At 46.3% G+C, this 11,862-nt stretch overlaps 1 long non-coding RNA gene across 1 annotated transcript in view; it reads left to right on the top strand.

Annotated features, from left to right (window-relative positions):
- The window catches only part of LOC119929772, a 29,957-nt gene extending 26,727 nt beyond the window's left edge, over positions 1-3,230 (top strand). Inside the window, exon 3 of the long non-coding RNA XR_005451587.1 lies at positions 3,179-3,230. This is a non-coding gene — a long non-coding RNA (uncharacterized LOC119929772). The remainder of the gene's footprint in view (positions 1-3,178) is intronic.
- The last annotated feature ends 8,632 nt before the right edge of the window (positions 3,231-11,862 follow it).

Genomic DNA, 11,862 nt, shown 5'->3' with positions numbered 1-11,862 from the left:
AAGCGCTTACTATGTGCCAATCAATCAATCAATCAATCGTATTTATTGAGCGCTTACTGTGTGCAGAGCACTGGACTAAGCGCTTGGGAAGTCCAAGGTGGCAACCTATAGAGACAGCCCCTACCCAACAGTGGGCTCACAGTCTAAAAGAGTGGGCTCACAATCAATCAATCGTATTTATTGAGTACTTACTGTGTGCAGAGCACTGTACTAAGCGCTTGGGAAGTCCAAGTTGGCGACATATAGAGACAGTCCCTACCCAACAGTGGGCTCACAGTCTAAAAGAGTGGGCTCACAATCAATCATATTTATTGAGCGCTTACTGTGTGCAGAGCACTGTACTAAGCGCTTGGGAAGTCCAAGGTGGCAACCTATAGAGACAGTCCCTACCCAACAGTGGGCTCACAGTCTAAAAGAGTGGGCTCACAATCAATCGCTTTTATTGAGCGCTTACTGTGTGCAGAGCACTGTACTAAGCGCTTGGGAAGTACAAGATGGCAACATATAGAGACAGTCCCTACCCAACAGTGGGCTCACAGTCTAGAAGAGTGGGCTCACAATCAATCAATCGTATTTATTGAGCGCTTACTGTGTGCAGAGCACTGGACTAAGCGCTTGGGAAGTACAAGGTGGCAACATATAGAGACAGTCCCTACCCAACAGTGGGCTCACAGTCTAAAAGACCGTTCTAAGCGCCGGGGGGGATAATAATAATAATAATCAAACATATTTATTGAGCGCTTACTGTGTGCAGAGCACTGTACTAAGCGCTTGGGATGTACAAGATGGCAACATATTGAGACGGACCCTACCCAACAGTGGGCTCACAGTGTAAAAGAGTGGGCTCACAGTCTAAAAGATCGTTCTAAGCGCCGGGGGCGGGGGGGGATAATGACATAATAATCATCAGTCAATCGTATTTATTGAGCGCTTTCTGTGTGCAGAGCACTGTACTAAGCGCTTGGGAATAATAATAATAATAATAATAATGGCATTTATTAAGCACTTACTGTTATCGACAAGTAGGGTGCAAAATAGGTTAACTCGGTGTAAATCGGCCGCAGGGTTCTTGTACCCAGGGTGGTGACGCCGATAGGAAAAATGATTCGGAGACATGAGTTCAGATAGAGCAGTAAAGAAGGAAAGTGGCTACCTGCCCGTTCACCTCCCGGGAGAGGGACGAGTGACAAGCAGCCCCAATCCCAATATCACTGTGCCTTTCATTGAGTTACAGCAACATGGGAATGGGGCATTTGGAAATTTCAGGAATTCAGTTGGGACCAGCAGGGTGTTATGAATTCTCTTTGTTCTCCGTTCCTACGGCCTTGTGCAAGATGTTGTTATTTGCCCTATGGCCTTGCGTAGATAGGTCTGTAAATTCTCGTTAATAGGGAGGTAAATTCTCGTTATCTTCGGTTGCGTGTTCCTTGGTGGAGGCGTCTGTTGCAGACTTGTTCTCTCAGCCTGCACAAATAGAGGGTTACTGTCAGCATACACAAAATGGAGTCAGTCATGTCAAGTCCGCTAGTGGACAACACTTACTATGTGCAAAGCACTGTTCTAAGCGCTGGGGAGGTTACAAGGTGATCAGGTTGTCCCACATGGGGCTCACAGTCTTCATCCCCATTTTACAGATGAGGGAACTGAGGCACAGAGGTCAGTGGAAAAGAGCCCGGGCTTTGGAGTCAGAGGTCATGGGTTCAAATCCTGCCTCTGCCAATTGTCAGCTGGGTGACTTTGGGCAAGTCACTTAACTTCTCTGGGCCTCAGTTCCCTCATCTGGAAAATGGGGGATTAAGACTGTGAGCCCCCCGCGGGCCTACCTGATCACCTTGTAACCTCCTCAGCGCTTAGAACAGTGCTTTGCACATAGTAAGCGCTTAATAAATGCCATCATCATTATTATTATTATTAAGTGCCTTGCCCAACGTCACCCAGCTGACAAATGGCGGAGCCGGGATTAGAACCCAAGACCTCTGACTCCCAAGCCCCTGATCTTTCCACTGAGCCACGCTGCTTCTCTGCTCCCCCCTTCTAGACAGTGAGCCTGTTGTGGGCAGGGATTTTCTCTATTTGTTGCTGAATTGTACTTTCCAAGCACTTAGTATAGTGATCTGCACATAGTAAGCGCTCCATAAATATGATTGAATGAATGAATGAATGGGAAGTGAGCCAGGCCCCCCGGCTCCTAATCACATAGTGCTTTGCACATGGTAAGCGCTTAACAAATGCCATCATTATTAATATTTTTTTTATTATTCGCACCCTCTTGCATCTGGCGCTGGGCTATGTGCTCTACTAAAGTAATTAACCCTAAGTGAGCGGATATTCCGCAGCCCCTGCTTCTTGCCCTCTCCAATCCGCACTGTATTCTGCTACTTGGGTCATTGTTTGTAAAGCATCATCTCCCCTCAAAAATCCTCACGGGTTGCCCATTCATTCAATCAATCATATTTATTGAGCACTTACTGTGTGCAGAGCACTGTACTAAGCGCTTGGGAAGTTCAAGTCGGTAATATATAGAGATGGTCCCTACCCAACAACAGGCTCACAGTCTAGAAGGGGGAGACAGACAACAAAACAAAACATGTTAACAGGTGTCAAAATCGTCAGAATAAATATAATTATAGCTCTATGCACAACATTAACAAAATAGAGTAGTAAGTATGCACAAGTGAAATAGAGTAATAAATCTGTACAAATATATACAAGTGCTGTGGGGACGGGAAGCAGAGGAGGAGAGGAAAAAGGGGGCTCAGTCTGGGAAGGCCTCCTGGAGGAGGTGAGCTCTCAGTAGGGGAAGGACATGCCCGGCCCTCTCCTCCAACAGAAATTCCTGACCATGAGCTTCCAGGGACTCTTAAATCAGCTCTTAGTTAAGGTTTTCATTAACACATTTTCATTTGCTCAATTGCTTGTTATGGGCGTGGAACGTGTCGGCTAGTCCTGTTGAGTTTTACTCACCCAAGCGCTCAGTACAGTGCTCTGCGCATAGTAAGCACTCAATAAATACCACGGATCGACTGATTTGCTCAACAGTGGTTTTAAAAAGATGACGAATTGGATTGTACGGGAAAGAGTACTCATTTAAAAATGCTGCTCTGCTGTTGCATTTTGAGCTGGAAGATGTTTTCTTTAACTGGTTGAAACAGACTTCATTTTCTCCACTCATCTACAGATATGAAAATGAAATGAGATCGCCATCTCCCTGGGCTCCCATCTATGCCAAGATCATGCGTCAGCGTGGACTGGACTTGGAAGGAAACCCCAGGAGAAATGTAAGTGATCTGAATGTTAAAAAGCACGTAGTACAATGCTCTGCACACAGTAAGAACTCGTTATTATCGGTTGATTGATTAATAAGTGATGTGCCACCATCACCGAGATTCTCTGCCATGGCTTGCAAGATTGTTAAGACCCTATTAAGGGTAGGAAGGCCCGGTGATAGGGCCCGAGTGGGTAAAAATGGTTGCAAGCAGCCAAATTAATTGTTTTTGACATCCTTCTGCCAAGTTGGAAACAGCTGCAGCTATCTTGGGGGGACAGCAAAGCCCAATCAATCCATCAGTGGTATTTATTGAATGTCAGCTGAGCACCGAGCGCTGTACTAAGCACTTGGATAGCAGAGTGAAGTATGGACTGAGGGAGGCAGGGAGGTCAGCAAGGAGGCTGATGCAGTCATCCAGAGGGATGGCACAAGGGCTTGGATTAATGTCAGCTGTGTGACCTTGGACAAGCTACTTAACTTCTCTATGCCTCAGTTACCTCATCTGTAAAATGGGGATTAAGACTGTGAGCCCCAAGAGGGACAACCTTGTGGGAAGCAGTGTGGCTCAGTGAAAAGAGCATGGGCTTTGGAGTCACAGGTCATGGTTCAAATCCCACTCCACCACTTGTCAGCTGTGTGACTTTGGGCAAGTCACTTCACTTCTCTGGGCCTCAGTTCCCCCATCTATAAAATGGGGATGAAGACTGTGAGCCCCATGTGGGACAACCTGATTACCTTGTATCTACCCCAGCACTTAGAACAGTGCTTGGCACGTAGTAAGTGCATAACAAATACCAACATTGTTATTATTATTAGAGAAGCAGCGTGGCTCAGTGGAAAGAGCCCGGGCTTTGGAGTCAGAGGTCATGGGTTTGAATCCTGCTCCGCCACATGTCTGCTGTGTGACCTTGGGCAAGTCACTTAACTTCTCTGAGCCTCAGTTCCCTCATCTGTAAAATGGGAATTGAGACTGTGAGCCCCACGTGGGACAACCTGATCACCTTGTATCCCCCCCAGCGCTTAGAACAGTGCTCTGCACATAGTAAGCGCTTAAGAAATGCCATTATTATTATTATTATTATTACAACCTGATCACCCTGTGTCCCCCCCCAGCGCTTAGAACAGTGCTTTGCACATAGTAAGTGCTTAACAAATACCACCATTATTATTATTAATGTGGAATCTGGATAGAAAGTAGTGGGTTTTAGCAATGCTGTGAGGGTTGAACTGACAGAATTTGGTGACAGAGTCCATGTGTGAGTTGAAAAATGGGTGGAGAATAATGCCAAGTTTACAGGCTTGTGAGACACGGAAGATGGTGGTGATGGGAAAGTCAGGGGAAGGACGGTTTGGGTGGGTGGGAAGATGAGGAGCTCTGTTTTGGACATATTGAGTTAGAGGTGTTGCCGGGACATCCAGTAAAGATGTCCTGAGGGCAGAAAAAAAATAGGAGGCTGCAGAGAAGGAGAGAAATCAGGACTGGAGATGTTGATTTGGTAGTGGAAGCCATGGACACGAATGAGTTCTCCAAAGAAGTGGGTGTAGATGGAGAAAAGAAGGGGATCCAGAACTGAGCTTTGAGGGGCTCCCACAGTTAGGGGAGAAGAGGAGGAAGCAAAGGAGAAGAAGAGGAGAAGCCCACGAAGGAGACTGAGAATGAGTGACCAGAGATAGGAGGAAGACCAGGACAGGACATTGTCAGTGAAGTGAAACTTGGATAATGTTTCCAGAAGGGGAGGGTCCACAGTATTGAGGGTATAATAATAATAATTTTGACTGTGAGCCCACTGTTGGGTAGGGACTGTCTCTATACGTTGCCATTGCACTTCCCAAGTGCTTAGTACAGTGCTCTGCACACAGTAAGCGCTCAATAAATACAATTGATTGATTGATTAAGCACTTGCTATGTGCCAAGCACTGTTCTAAGTACTGGGGGAGATACAAGATAATCAGGTTACATGGGGCTCACAGTCTTAATCCCCACTTTCCAGATGAGGTAACTGAGGCACAGAGAAGGTAAGTGACTTGCCCAAAGCCACCCAGCTGATAAGGGGTGGAGCCAGGATTAGAACCCACGACCTCTGACTCCCAAGCCCACGCTCTTTCCACTGAGCCAAGCTGCTTCTCTGAGGGCATCTGAGAGGTCGAGGAGGATTAGGATGGAGTAGAGACCATTGGATTTGGCAAGAAGATCGTTGGGTACCTGTAGGAGGGAAGTTTTGGTGGAATGAAGGGGGCGGAAGCCAGATTGGAGGGGGTCAGGGAGGGAATTGGAGGAGAGGAAGTGGAGACAGCAGGTGTAGAAAACTCACTCGAGGAGTTTGGAGAGGAATGGTAGAAGGGAGATGGGGCAATGGGGTCAAGGGTGGGTTTTTTTTTTAGGACAGGGGAGACATGAGCAGGTGGGGTAAAAACTCCCCTCCTCTGTCCCTTTACGGAGCAATCCGTTTCCTTACATATTAAGTACACAAAGCATGCCTAGCATGCTCAGGAGCTGAGCTGGGAGTCCATGCTAATTTGGGTGACAGTTTGAAGAATCAAATGTGAGAAAAGTAACTGCTATTCTGCAGAGTTGCAAATGAGTCCAATCAGGTGACCCAGTGATCCGCTTCTGCCATTCTTTAAAGGGGCAGCCACAAGGCAGCAATCATTTGCACAGCAGCACACTGCAGTGCAGATGTAACGAATGTCCTATAGAATAAAGAGCATAAAGACCCAGAAGACAGGAGATCTGGATTCGGATATTAGCACTCACACTGGCTCATCTCTGAAACTTGGGGCCAGAGCCACTTCTGGTTGTCCCGCCAGCAGTCCCCTCCCTCACTTCTGCCGCTCAGCTGCTCTGGGCTAAAAATAACTGAGTCTTTGTTGATGGGGAGGGAGTGGGGGTGCAGGATTATGGGTGGTTCCACACTGAGTGGGAACGAGTGAATTTTGGGCTGGATTTTCCCCTGGGCTTCCACTGCCCCGGGCCCTTCTGAGCCTTCATCTGGCACTGCCCAGGGCAAGGTATTTCCTCTCTCTTTGTCTCGGGGGATAGTAATTAATCCCAGTCCCCTTGGCCTGGGGGATAATAATTCCAGCTCCTTTCTACCTTGTAGAGCTGCCATGAGGAGGAATGAGATCATGTCTGTGACTGCGAGCACCTCGAAAGAAAGATGGTGCTATTATTGTCTAGCTCTTTGAGCCAGGAGTCGCTAACCGTAGTAAAAAGCGTATTACTGACCTTGATGAGAGCCCCACAAACCGTGAAGGATACAGCAGCCTTTCTCTATCTCCTTTCCAATACAATGAAGTAGTCCCTTAAGATGACTCAGGAGCATTCGTGGCCTAGTGGAAAGAGCACAGTCCTGGGAGTAAAAGGCACTGGATTCTAATCTTGACTCTGCCACTTACCTGCTGGGTGACCTTCGGCAATCAATCAATCAATCGTATTTATTGAGCGCTTACAGTGTCGGCAAGTCACTTAACTTCTCTGTGTCTCAGTTCCCTCATCTGCAAAGTGGGGATACAGGTCCTGTATCCCTCCTACTGAGACAATGAGCCTTATCTTGTATCTACTAGTGCTTAGTACGGTGCTTGGCATAAAGTAAGCACTTAACAAATACCACCATTTTCATTAAGTAAGGCTTAGACACCTGAGGTGGCCTGGAGACTTGCTGGTCTAGTCAGAAAATCAATCGATTGATGGTATTTATCGAACACACAGTAAGCGCTCAATAAATGTGATTGATTGATTTATCGAAAGCTTACTATGTGCAGAGCATTGGCCTAAGTGCTTGGGAAAGTACAGCAGAGATGTACAATTGAAAAGGGCGTAGACCGAAGTGCTGAACATGGGTATAAGTAAGTACATAAGCGTTAGAGTTGGCTGATGGGTTTATACGTCTTGAAATACTGGGGCAATCAGCAGGCAGAAGAGGAAGCTTCAGGGCCACTGCCATGCCAGGGGAGAACTGTTGGGGAACCACTAATGCTTTACACTCTCCATTCCAATCAAGATTGGAATCATTTGATTCCAATCAAATACGATTGATTGATTTACACTCTCCATTCCATCCTATCTGCCCCTATCTCCACCCCTAAGGAGGCTGGGCAGCGGGTAGTCCCCCTGGGAGTCATGTCATTTAGGAACAGCATCTCCCCCAATTATAAGTTAAAAAGGTGTTCTTCCTAGGTCCCCCTCCATTTAATCAGTCAATCAATGGTATTTATTGAGAGTTTACTGTGGACAACGCACCGTACTAAGCACTTGGGAAAGGAATAATAATAATAATGATATTTATTAAGCACTTACTATGTGCCAAGCACTGTTCTAAGCACTGGGCACTGTTCCAAGCATGGCATTTTTTAAGCACTTACTATATGCCCAGCACTGTTCTAAGCACTGGGGTAGATACAAGTTAATCAGGTTAGACACAACTCCTGCCCCACATAGGGCTCACGGTCTAAATAGGAGGGAGGGCAGGTATTGAATTCCCATTTTGTAGATGAGGAAACTGAGGCACAGAGAAGTTAAGCGACTTGCCCAGGGTCACACAGCAGATGATTGGCAGATCTGGGATTAGAATCCGAGTCCTCTGATTCCCCGGCCCCTGCTCTTTCCACTAGACCACACTGCTTCTTGATAAAATACTGCCACATTTTCTTAAGAACTACAGAGTTGGTAGGCTCCATCCATGTCCACAAGGACTTCTCCTTCTTCTCGTAAACTCTGAGGACTACCCTCCAGTGCCTGTGCTCTCCCAATGCCCGAGAGATTGGGTTCCTCATGAAGTCTATTCAACAGGATATTCCATCCAGTGCTAAAAGGGAGTATTTTGGAGAGGGTTTCCTGGGTTTAGTGCTACCTGAGACCTCTATTGCCATCCTCCTCCTCCTCATCATCAGTATGTGTTCAGCATTGTCAGTTTGGAGGGTACCGTCCTAGACTTTTAAGAAAATAAAAGAGAGGTAAAAGAGTCTGAGGAGTGATGAGGGTCTAATGGGAAAACATGACCGGGGAAATGGGCATTAAAGGGGAATGACTCTTGAACAAGTTGACTTTATAGGAGAGCTTTGAAGGCGGGGATGGAAGGGAGGAGGAAGTTCTATGAAGAGGGAAAAATATAAGCAAAGGGGAATCAAGAGCAAAGTAGAGTCAATCAACCACTCAATAGTATTTACTGAGCACCTACTATTTGCAGCACACTGTACTAAATAATACCAATAATAATAATGATGGTACTTGTTAAGTGCTTACTATGTGCAAAGCACTGTTCTAAGTGCTGGGGTAGTTACAAGTTAATCAGGTGGGACACAGCCCCTGTCCCACGTGGGGCTCATAGAGGAGCAGCGTTGTTTAGTGGAAAGAGCATAGGCTTGGGAGTCAGAGGTCGTGGGTTCTAATCCCAGCTCTGCCATTTATCAGATCTGTGACTTGGGGCAAGTCACTTTACCTCTCTGTGCCTCAGTTACCTCATCTGTAAAATGGGGATTAAGACTGTGAGCCCCATGTAGAGAAGCAGCATGGCTCAGTGGAAAGAGCACGGGCTTTGGAGTCAGAGGTCATGGGTTCAAATCCCGGCTCTGCCAATTGTCAGCTGTGTGACTTTGGGCAAGTCACTTAACTTCTCTGTGCCTCAGTTACCTCATCTGCAAACTGGGGATTAAGACTGTGAGCCCCCTGTGGGACAACCTGATCACCTTGTACCTCCCCAGTGCTTAGAACAGTGCTGTGCACATAGTAAGCGCTTAATAAATGCCATTATTATTATTATTATTATTATGTGGGACAACCCGATTACCTTGTATCTACCCCAGTGCTTAGAACAGTGCTTGGCACATAGTAAGCACTTAACAATTACCATCATCATCATCATCATCATCATCATTAAGACCCATTTTACAGATGAGGTAACTGAGGCCCAGAGAAGTTAAGTGACTTGCCCAAGGTCACACAGCAGGCATGTGGGAGAGCTGGGATTAGAACCCAGGTCCTGTGCTTGGAAAATTACAAAACAACTAGAAGACATGATCCCTGCCCTCAGGAAGCTTACATTTTAATGGAAGAGACAGGATGCAAAATAATTCACAGGTAGAAGAAAGGAGAGGAGAAATGGCTATGGAGATGACTAAGTGCTTCATTGGCAGGATAAATCAATAGATGCCGAAGGGTAACAGGTGGGTCAGAGTGCATAAATGCATGGTTTGGCACCAAGTGCTGAGGTGGGAGTTGAGGGGAAATAACCCAAGGGAAAGAAAAAATAATCGGGGAAGGCCTCCTGGAGGAGATGTGATTTCAGAAAGACTTTGAAGATGGGGAGCGTTGTCATCCTGTGAATTTGGAGAGGATGGGAATTACAAGCAGGAAGGAGACTGTGAGCAAGAGGTCAGCAAAGGGAGAGACAATAAAGCCCAGTGAGTATGTGAGTTTGAGTCACAAAGAATGCAAGTTGGGGTAGAGAAACAGCGTGGCTCAGTGGAAAGAGCCCGGGCTTTGGAGTCAGAGGTCATGGGTTCAAATTCCCGCTCTGCCAATTGTCAGCTGTGTGACTTTAGGCAACTCACTTAACTTCTCTGTGCCTCAGTTACCTCATCTGTAAAATGGGGATTAAGACTGTGAACCCCCCGTGGGACAACCTGATCACCTTGTAACCTCCCCAGCGCTTAGAACAGTGCTTTGCACACAGTAAGCGCTTAATAAATACCATTATTATTATTATTATTAAGAGAATGGAAAAGAGGGAGAAAGCAGCTGATGGAGGGTCTTAAAGCCAGTGAGAAGTAGATGAGCCAGGGTTGAGTGGGAAAAGGTGGCAATCAGGTTAGAAGCAGACAGTGGGTGGAGCATCTTGAATCCTACGTTTCGAAGGGTGTTTTTTGTTTGTTATTTTTAATGTGGAGAAAATGGGTAGATTTTGGGGGTGTTTGAGAAAGGGAGTGGTGTGTTCTGAATGAGGTTTTGGGAAGATGACCTGAATTCTACCATTTCTTATCTTTCCCTAACACTGGCAGCTCTTGCCAGAGACCTGGATTCTTTCTCAGCCACTACCAGCTCCTCGTCATGTAGTCTCAAAAAAATTCACTGTCTGGGCCTCAGTTTCTCCCCCTCATTCTCCTCCTCACCCCTCTTCCTCACAACTCCCCTCTTACTACTCCCCAACTTCCCCTCCTGGGCTCATTCCCTCCTAGAGATGCTGTAAGGATAAATCAGGCAATGCCTTTAAAGAATTTTGAGCTCCCAAGAGAAAAAAAGTAAGCTCTAAGTACAATTGATTTCATTACTCTTGGTATTACATTTGGCAAGAGCATGCCAAATATGCCAAGACCCGTTGTTAACTGAGAACGATTACTGCTGATTAAGTGTCCCACTGGGGTAGCATTAGAGTTCTGCATAACATAGAGAAGATGTCTTTAGTGAAAATATTAGAGCACAGGCTAATGCCACGTGATTTTCTTGGGACACAGGGTGCCATCCTAAACATTTTACCAATTCATCCAGACATTCACCCATAGGTAGGTAAATGTCACCATCAGTGCTGTCTTCTTTCGGTGCAAAGGACAAGTTTGCAGTGAAAGGAAGGAATTGCAAGGATGGCATTGCAAGGAAATGCCATAATTATTATTATTATTGTGTGTATGTGCGCTCTATCTCTCTATCTCTCTCTCTCTATCTCATTAGAAGTACAGATTATTTGCCAAAGATGCGAGTGATAGCGGCCCCATGCAAACCCACATTTTGCCAGAGCTGGGAGGATAGAGGGCAGGGCATCCAGAAATTGGAAGATAAACTGCCCACTTTCCTGATTAAGCCTGTGAAGCATTAGCTGTAGGGTGCAACATCACCTTGGGCCTGGTGCCGCGGAGGGGTGATTTCAAAGCAGAACTACTAGAGGAGCAAATAGTTTCATTCTTCAAATGCACCCCCAGCCCACACTGATCTGGACAATTAGCTGCTAATTCAATCAGAACATTTTCTCACTCTGGGGAGGTTGTGGGGGCGAGGGAGTGAATAAGGGGTTTAAAACCGCCTCCGAATGTGAGAGGTTAGCACTAATTTGGCAGCCTTTTGTGACCACCCCTTAAACCAAGCTGCTCCCAAACTCATGGAGATGCAGCTGCCTCTGGGGACCCGGCTGTTGTGTAACAGCCACACAGCAACTCTAAATACAAGTTAGGACAGGAAATGAGGGAGGACTTGGAGAGAAAGGAAGCAAAATGATCTCCCCTGGATTTGGGCCAGTACTCTGTGGTTAGCTTCCGGACACTTGCAAAAAATGGTTTTGCAGCAACCCCAAGGAGCCTGATGATTGTATTAGTTTTCCCTCTCATCAAATGGGCAGACCCTTTTGTGGTTCCCCAAATTCCTCCTACTTCCAAACAGCACGTAAACTCGTTATGGGCGGGGAACGTGTCTGCTAATTCTGTTGTGTTGTATCAATCAATCAATCAATCATATTTATTGAGCGCTTACTGTGTGCAGAGCACTGTACTAAGCGCTTGGGAAGTACAAGTTGGCAACATATAGAGACAGTCCCTACCCAACAGTGGGCTCACAGTCCCACTGTGTACTCTCCCAAGTGCTTGGTACAGTGTTCTGCACATAGTAAACT

This window comes from Tachyglossus aculeatus, chromosome 6 (assembly GCF_015852505.1).
Source record: "Tachyglossus aculeatus isolate mTacAcu1 chromosome 6, mTacAcu1.pri, whole genome shotgun sequence".
Taxonomy (NCBI): Eukaryota; Metazoa; Chordata; class Mammalia; order Monotremata; family Tachyglossidae; genus Tachyglossus; species Tachyglossus aculeatus.
This window is presented reverse-complemented; position numbering and strand designations above follow the sequence as displayed.